A 9795-nucleotide genomic window follows, 5' to 3' on the forward strand; every position below is an offset into this window, starting at 1 on the left:
TCTGCTGAATATTTCTATTCTGTATGAAGACAGAAGCAGGGCTGTGTTTACATGGCTTTGAGAGAGTTCTCTAATTTCAGTAAGTGAAGAGTATATTTCATGAATACAGGAAAAATATTTAAAGTCTGAAGGGTTGGAAGAGCTGTATTCAGTATTTTACAATCTTTCTGGCAATATCTTTTATTCACAGGAAATTATTTTTAAGAATGCATGAAAGTACCAGATGACTGAAAAATTAAGAAGGTGATCTTCAAAAGGAGTTAGAATGAACCTGGTAACTGTATGGTGAATAGGTCATCACTGATCATACACTAACAAATGAGAAAGTCATAAATTTGTCAAAAGAAGTCACATAAATATATAAGAGCCAGACATATAAGATACCTAAAACATTACCCATAAACTCTGATGAACATTTTTTTATTGTAAAGGACATGAGAGTTAGAGTATTTGATTGGAACTAGAAAAGAGGAGGGAGAATATAAATCAAAGTAACTGCTTTAACTGCACCACTGTGGTCTGTTTATAATGGAGAGTCCAGAGTAGAATTGATGTTACAAATATTTGCATGTAAAAATTCTTAGCAAAATCTCAGAAGATAGTCAAGAGCTTTGAAGAATTTAATGAAACTTCAGATACTTTTTTATGAATAGATGTGGGGGTTTAGATAAGTCCTTGCCTTTTGCCCAGGCCTCTGGCAGCAGGCAGTAACTTTATTGAAGCAGCCAGCACCCCAAAACCCACTCTCATTAACAAGTTCTTTAATAATGGCTGATTCAGTCTATTATAGAATGAATTATTTATTTAATAGACATAAAACTAAGAGACATAAGACTTAAACTAATACTGCACAGGAATAAAGACAAAACTACTAGTAGGTATATACAGTGTGAGGTTAAAGGTACCTATTAATTTTAAAGCTAGTGAAGAAATAATACAACTTAGGATTCAATATATCTTACCATCCAGTGGTTGGTGGGGCACACATTGAGATCCTTTCCCTCAATCCCCAGGCAAGTAACCACAGAATCTGAGTCCAAACTCTGGGAGAAGTCTCAAATGCTTCAGGGTGTAAGGGGCCTCTGCCTCTGTGATAACTCTTGTGTCTTTTATAGTTTGTAAAACAGTGTCTCCCAGCCAAGAATATTTCTTTAATCTCTTCCCACATCTGCTCTCCAGACTGACATTGATTCTTAGCTGAGGTCTGAGCTCTTTTGGCTCCAAAGATGACCCCTTGCTGGGCCTTTCAGCCTGGGTTATCTCTTTATGCACCAGCTATCTGTGGTAGAGAGGAGGGGGGCGGGGGAGGTAAACATCCTGCCCCATCTGGACAGTGATAGATAAAATTCACAGTTGAAAATGGCAAGGCCAGTCATAAATTGTGCTACAAAAAAACCTTGCAAAATACAAAATACTGCAAAAGCAGTGTCTGGACAAAATGAGTTTATTTTAAGCTCATAATTAATTGTTTTGCTTTGTTTTAAGGTAGAGAATATTGAGAAATTATTCCAGTAAAAAATTCCATTTCCCAGCAATGGAATGGAGAAGAAATTAAGACCACATTGAATTAGTGCAAATGTCGCTATTGTTTTCTCTACCTTATTCAGAAAAAAAATGGTGCTGTGTACTGTGATGTAAAAGAGGCCTAACAAGACAAGCCATTGGTTTGAATCAAAGTAAGACTCCATTCTCATATTCATATAATAAACTTTTCCCTACCTTTTACCAATGCTTTGGTTACCTACTTATCCTTTTTTATCTCCTGCAACTTTCTTCACTGTCAGACTAGTAAATTGGGAAAGGGAAAATAATTGATAAATACACACAAAAAAAAGAATACATAATACTTTTTCTTTTTTCTAGTAGCCTTGCCATTCCCAGTTATCACAGTTGACTTATTAGTTCAAGGGAATAAAGCAAAAACAAATACAAGGCACTTCCCTCTACCAATTTTACAGGATAGTTACAGAATGCATCTGAGACCGTAAGGATTTTCTTTCTTCATTAGTTACACACCATGAAAAAAAATCTGTAAATATGTATGAAATTTTTTAGATTATTTACACAGAGAAAATAGCAGGTGTCACCCTAGACACATAGCTGGAAAACTACAAGTGTATTAAAATGGCACTCAGTACAGATAAATATGAATTATATTGAAAATAAATCCATAAAATATCAGAGCAAAAAGCAGAGGAAAATGCTTTGTTTATTTAAGTCCACCTAATAGTTCAGGTTTCTTCCCAGGCAGAAACAGATTGCGCTAATACAGTGAGCAAAAGTATTATTACAACCTTGTCACTAGCATTTATCATTTTCAACCATCTACAAACCACTTAGCCATCTGCCTCTTCAGGTCCATGGATTTAAAGCATGGAAAAACAATAATACAAACATGTACAAAGTTAAGTATCTTGAGGAAAAAATGCTCATTACATATAGAGTGTCTATTTTGTTTAATTTGGTTCTATTTGGGGTTTTTTTGTTTGTTTGTTTTGTTTTGTTTTGGCTTTTTTATTTATCTTTCAAGAGTATTTCTAGAAGATATGCACTACAACTACTGGAAAAATTCTGCTAGACCTAGCCTAAATACAACAGAAGCAGTGCCTTGAGCTCAGCCTGAACTCAGAGTTAGGGTCTGGGTTCAGGATAAAAAAGACCTACTTTTGCAGACCAGAGCTGGCATGGAGCTATTAAAGGCAACAGCTTCCAAAGAGCCCAGGCCATGTGATGTTCTTCCCTGGAACCATGGTGGGGCTTTGGCTAAAGCACAATGGATGGATCAGAGTTAGGGTTTAAAAAAAAAGAAAGACTGTCTTTATCTTATTGCGATTTCTCTTGAGTAACTTTTTGGCTTATCCTTATTAATGCTACTGATCTACTCTGCAATTCTATGACTTTTTGTATTTATTTGGATAGCATTTTTGCAGCATGGCACTTTTGTTTTAGAGTGCCTATGCTGTTAGTCTCATGTGGCTTTTTCTCATTCTCATGCAGCCATGCATTTATATTTTGTTGCTTAATGTAATGCATGGGAAGTACATAACTGTAGTCTTTGAGTCACCTTGTCCCTATTTCCTTTACATGTCTTGTTTGAAGTTTGTGTTCTTTGGCTTATTTTAAAGAAACTAAAACACAATTCTCAACTGAGAAAATAATAGTAATTTCAATACTTGAGAAATTCTATCTAATATTATTGTAAACAGAAGCTTAAGAGCTGATCAGTGTTAATTCTGATTAACATACTTCAATCAACACTAACAAAATCATAAAGAGTCACAACCAGTAGGACTATCTATGCTGCTATATATGGAAATTCTATTGAACTTGAGATAAAGCACAACATCTACAAAAGATCATCATCTTCATAATCTTTTTCATTTTCACTTGCTGCCCTGGTGAAAGCTTGTATTGGTGAATGCTCATTTGAGACCATGTTTCTCCTACCCCAAAAAGGTCACCTGGGAAGAGTTATCCCTTTACTGTTTCCTCTGTCTCCCTGTCTCTCTCCCCTTCTCTCTGTTAATTTTGTGGGCTTTGGGGTTTTTTTCTGGTGTTGGGGTAACTTTCATCATCAAGTTGATGCATGCTATCACTGTAGTCTCCATGAACAGACTTCTGCACATGAGACTCTTGCAGTCTCCTTTGTGTAGCAGAAGAGAAATGTTCTTCAACAGCATTTTCCTCTGGGGAATAGTTAGGTGTTCTCTAAAGGTTAGCAGAAAAGTTAGTGTTAGGGTTGACAAAAAAAATAGAGTGAGTGGGAATGGAGATGAAATTGTGCTATTAAATGAAAGCTTTGAAAGCTTTCCTAAATGTTTTAAAATTATTTCTCATTTATATAGACTTTTACTCATTTTTTTCCCTACTTTCAGCCAACTGAAGGGCTTAATGTTTTTTTCAAGTTTTGTGTTATTTTTCATGCTCTTTAGATAACTGCTTTTTAAACTCAGTATCTGTTGTCTGGGAAAGAAATAGTATTACATTCACTGCAGTGTCTCCTAAAATCTTCATCTTTCTGAACTATAATACACCAATCAAGTATCTATTAAAAGTCTTTGGAAATACAGTGTTGGTTTTATGAGTGCATATATAATTTCCTATGAAAACTATTAATGAAGAATCACTAAATCATAGAATGGAAACTTTAGGATCATCCTTTCCATGGATAGGGACATCTGTCACTCACTATCCATGGGTGCTTACAGCTCCGTCCAGCCTGAACACTTCCAGGGATGGGGCATCCACAGTTTCTCTGGACAACCAGTTCCGGTGCCTCAATACCCTCACAGTGCCTCAATACACACAACAGTAAAGAATTTTTTCCTAATATCTACTGTAAACTTACCCTCTTTTAGTTCGAAGCCATTCCTTTTTGTCCTACGTATCCTTGTAAATAGTCTTCATCTTTGTGGTGGGCTCCCTTAAGGTACTGCAGGGCTCCAATTAGATCAGGCCTGAAGCCCTCCCTTTTCCAGAGACTGAACAAATCCAGTTCTCACAGCCTTTCCTTGTATGAGAGTTTCTCCAGCCTTCTTCATCTTGGTGGCCTCTTCTGGACTTGTTCCAGCAGGTCCATGTCTTTATTGTATTGAGGACCTCAGAGCTGGACATGGTACTTCAGGTGGAGACTACACCAGAACAGACTAGAGGAGCAGATTCACCTTTCTCCACCTCTTGGCCACGCTGCTTTTGATGCAGCCCAGGACATGTTTGGCTTTCTAGGCTGCAAGTGCACATTGTTTTCTCATATCCAGGCTCTCATCCAGCATCACTCCCAAATCTTTCTTGACATGGCTGTTGTTGATCTGCTCGTCCCTCAGCCTGGATGGATACCCAGGGTTTCCCATAGGGAGCCTTGTACTTGATTTTCTTAAATTTCATGAAATTCCCATGGACTCACTTCTTGAGCTTGTCCAGGTCCCCCTGGATGGATTCCATCCTTCAGGTGTGCTATTAGCACCACTCATCTTGGTGTCTTCTGCTAATTTACTGAGGGTGCACTTGATCCCTTGTCCATGTAACTAATGAAGTTCAATAACACTGGTCCCAGTACAGACCCCTGAGGGACACCAGTTTTAACTGATGTCCACAGGGATTCAGAACTATTGACCATTACCCTCTAGATGCAACTGTCCAATCAATTTCTTATCCATCTAACAGTCCCCTCATTGAATCCATTTTCCTCTGGTTTAGAGAGAAGAATGTTGTGGAGGATCATGTTAAAGGCTTTACAGAAGTCCAGAAAACCATGTGTTGTGCCTCCCTCATCCACTGATGCAGTCACGCCATCACAGAAAGCCACTGGGTTGGTCAGTCAGGACTTGCCCTTGGTGAATCCCTGCTGACTGTCTCCATGTGCCTTAGCATAGCTTCTAGCCACAACAGAAAATTGTAATTAAATTGCCACGTCTTAGGATTTTTTTCCATATTAGAGAAACACTGATTTTCAATAGTGAGGACAAATTCTATTTTCTCATTTCTTTTTCTGTTATAAGGTTAAAATTTGAGTACACTTTCTTAAAGACCTTGATAAATGCTAACACAATTCTGAAGTTTCCCAATAATATATTCTCACCCCAAAAGATTTTATTGCATTTATATTCAGACCTTTGAAAAAAGTCCACTATTTGGAGAATATCAGCATAGAGTATGGCCCTAAGTGTAAGGCTCTTTTTGCTTATCTACATGGACAGCATGTTTTACTTTTTCCTTCTGTAATTAGAATCTTACAGGAGTCCTCCAAAATGAAACAAAGCTGTAAATCAAAGACTGTAATAATGGAAACATTCTGCTCTTTTCTGTGTATATCAGCAAAGACTCAATATATTGAATTATATTTCAAGGTGACAAGGTCACCTCTTCCACACAGCAGTATAGATCCCCACTGAAAAAAACTTAACTGAAGTCAAGACAATTACACCTTTTTAAATCAAGAGGTATTTATAATCAAAATTAAGTTCTCCTGCATACAAAATAAAGATTAACAAATATAAAGACTATTTGGCAGCATGCAGAATAGTGACATGCTGAGAAATTTATCAGACCTTTATCAGAAATTTATCAGGGCTTTTGAGCTTTGGATAACAAAATCTAGAACAGGCTAAAAAATATTGAGTCTACAAATACTTGGAAAAGTTTAATCAAAAGTAATTTGGGTTATGTAAATGAATATGAGAAGTCTGAATAAAGAATCCTCAGTATTTTGAATGCCAGTTTTTAATTTAGCTCCATTACAGGAATATATACCACAAGTCTTGTGGTACAGCATAATATAATCTATACAGTCTTTACATTAATCTTCTGTACTAATAATCTTCAAAAGTTGATGAGAATCATACTTCAGAAAGACCTGAGTCATTTTATTTATTTCCAGGATAACTATATTACTGTCTCTTAGAAAAATTAGGCATTTAGCTTTTGGTTTAATAACTGTACACAATTTTCCTAAAAATGCTTGTAATAGACATTCATCTGTATTTTTAAATTGTTATCTTTTGCCATTATTTTTTGTCATTTCATTCATTTGTATCAACATTCTATAATAAATTTAACTGGCTATTTTGTTAAATTCTAAATTCTTTTAGAATGAGTTTATTTAGTTGTTAATAAATATTTTTGTCTCACAAATCTGTGTTTTTAGGGAAGTATGTAGTAATTAGTAGAGCTATTACTAGTTGATTTATTCATTATATGTGAGTGGAGAAAGCTTCCAAGACATTGTACATTAGTATACAAAACAAGACAAGGCTAATTCCTAATCATATTGCTGCAAGGTAAATTATTTTCCTTTTAATTGATTTGTTAAAACACTCAAGGTATTTTCCATGAAATATCCAGTACAATGTGTACGTAAAAAAGCATATTTATCTACTTTCAAAAAAATGCAGAATCATTTTGTTATGGCAGAGAAATTTATTTTGGTTTGTTTAGTGACATGATAACTTGAAACAAATTTCTGATGTACTGGTTTGATGCCCTCAGTCATAGAGATCCATTCATTTACTGAACAAGTTATATTGAGATTATTTATAATGAACACTGCTATTTAATAGATTTTTATGCCTTAGTCATACATGAAGCTTTTGTGAGCTTTTCAGCTTTTCTACTCATGAAGTCATTTGTTCAAACAAGTAGTTGGACAACATAAAAAATTCACTTTTTATTGTCCAGTCTTAAGTCTCTGGAAAGCTGCATATTACTGTTTTATTTCATTCCAACTCACCACTGTGCACAATAAGGTTTTCCACTCTCCAGAGATAAACATTTTTAATAATAAGTAAATAACAAGTTTTTGTAACTGTTAGCAACCTGCCACATTTATTACCAAAGCAATTTGTGTGACATGTGGGGCCTGTGTTGGATATTTAACTTACTAATGTTTAACATATTTAATTAGCAAATTAATTACACAATGCTTGATCAAAACCAGTTGTTTTGTTGTTTTGTTTTTTTTATTTTTAATTCTCTACTTCCACAGATTAGTTCAGTAAAGAAGAGAATCCTATGGATAAATCTCAAAAATTTCAGAGGGGACCTTAATTCTCTGTAATATTAGAAGATTCTTTATGATGAAAGACAAATGTGTTCATAAGTAATTGTCATCTATATGGTATAACACAAAATTTTTATTTCAGATTATGAACAACTAAGGTCTCTCTCCTTCTAAATTCACCAGTAAAGAGTAAAATTAACAGAAATTAACTCACTGAATCTTGTTTTTTAGCATGATCAGTGACTTACCTTGCTTATGAAGGCCAGAAAAAACCCCAGAAATTATAATAAGAAATAAACCTAAAATTATAATAGAAATTTATTTATTTTTTTTTTAGGATATGTTCTTTTAAAAATCTTACAGTGTTTGAACTGTAAGATTATCTGACACTAGATAATCCAACATATTGTGGTGTTTTGATAGCTATTCCATATAAAATTGTGTGCTTTGCTTTACATACTTACCCATTCTAAACATCCCTTTACATAAAACTGACTGGTATCTTCCCCACCTGTTGAGGAAATGCAGAGATAATAATAGTAATAACAATAAAAATAATAATGAGATAATGTTGCAGGGATTTATCATTATAACAGAGTATTCTAAAATTCTTCAGATAAAATTACCACAAACTATTTCTTTTACTTAGCACTCTAACCTTTCCTGGCTATAGTCAGTCAGTTTGATGTGAAAAATAGAGAAGGAAAAAAAGGAATGTTGCTGTTCTCTATTATTTTCCTGATCCACTGCCGAAATTTCTGGGGAATGGGAGAAGGAGGAAGCAAAATTTCCAAAGATTTATTTCTGACAGGAAAATTTGTTTAATGTTACACCATAGGCATTCTAATGCATATGGAACAGAAAAATAAAAATTTGAAAATTCCTTGAAGAAACAAGTATTTGGGTCCTTTGCTATAGAAAGAATTAGAACCATACTACTTTCTAATCAACATAATTGATAATTAGTAAAGAAATATTGTCTAGACATCTCAATGCAAATCTTTACTGTATTTCAAGGACTCCTGCTTAATACATTCCTGGGTTTCACAAATCCTCGAAAATTTTGCAGTAAACCTTCTAATCACTTTATTTTCTTTCAATGTTCTCAGTTAAAAGAATGAAGTTGATCTGAAATGATACATTCTTTTTTCACAGCCAGAGAAAGCAAAGATTTTCCTGATATCTTAAATTATGAAATTGTGTAGATACCTCTCTGCCAAACCATTTGATTAGCAAAGCCACAAGCTGCTTGTAAGTAATTAATTTTTCTGATGTTTTTCTCCAGATGAATGTTAAAATGTTTGTTTTAAATGTCCATATTTGTTGAAATAAAACATAGTAGAAATGAATTCTCAATGTGCAATTTTATCTACTATTTTGTAAAGCAAATGGATTTTGGAGGATATGGATTAAATTATAAAGTTTCATATTTCAGAGTTTGAAAAAATTCATATCTATATCCTTGTCAAGACAGAATTTTTCTTATAGTACTTTATACTATAATAAATAAATTAATTTTGGTCTTGGACAGAATTTAGTGGACATATTTTGTTATCCCATAATGTTCAATTTTTGCCTGAAGTACCTTCTCTATTCAATGAATTCCCTACTTTGCTTTTCCCTCTGTTGTCTCCAGTGGCCTAGTTTTCCAGATGTGATCCAGAAATGAATGCAGAATGTGCCATATCAATGAGGAAGCACAGTTCTGTTAACTAGGGTGGGACATTTGTTCACTTAACTAGAAAGATTTTCTTCATGATTTTCCACAGCAGACATTTCTTTTGTTTATTTTCTTTCTTAGCAAGGCAAAAAACTGCATCTGTCTATGGTCACTGTACTTTTTAATTTTCCCTCTAATCTTATAGAACACTGTGGGTGGTCAGCATTTTTTTTTCAGTTGCCACTGTGGAAGGAGTCAAGAGGAATGGAGATACTGTGAAGAAAGTTCAGAGCTTGCAGGTTCATGGCTACATGAAGCAAAACACAAAATCTTTCTTCTCAGAGAAGGTTACTCAGTGAAGAAAGATTAAAAAAAAACCAAAGAAAACTTATAAAAACTCCCCAGCCTTCTGTCTCATAAGCTAAAGCTGTGATAATGCTTTACATGAATCTTTCAATCTTCCAAGAAAAAAAAAAAAAAGTATACTCTCACTATTGTTTTGCTTTTCTGTAGGCAGAATTTTTTGTTTTAAAATGTTGCAATTCTCCTCATATTAAATAAAAATCTTAACATAGAATATTAGACAAAACAAATGTATTCTTTGACCTGTGTGTCCTTTGGTCAGTTCACTACTTAAAGA

This window comes from Parus major, chromosome 2 (genome assembly GCF_001522545.3).
Source record: "Parus major isolate Abel chromosome 2, Parus_major1.1, whole genome shotgun sequence".
Taxonomy (NCBI): domain Eukaryota; kingdom Metazoa; phylum Chordata; class Aves; order Passeriformes; family Paridae; genus Parus; species Parus major.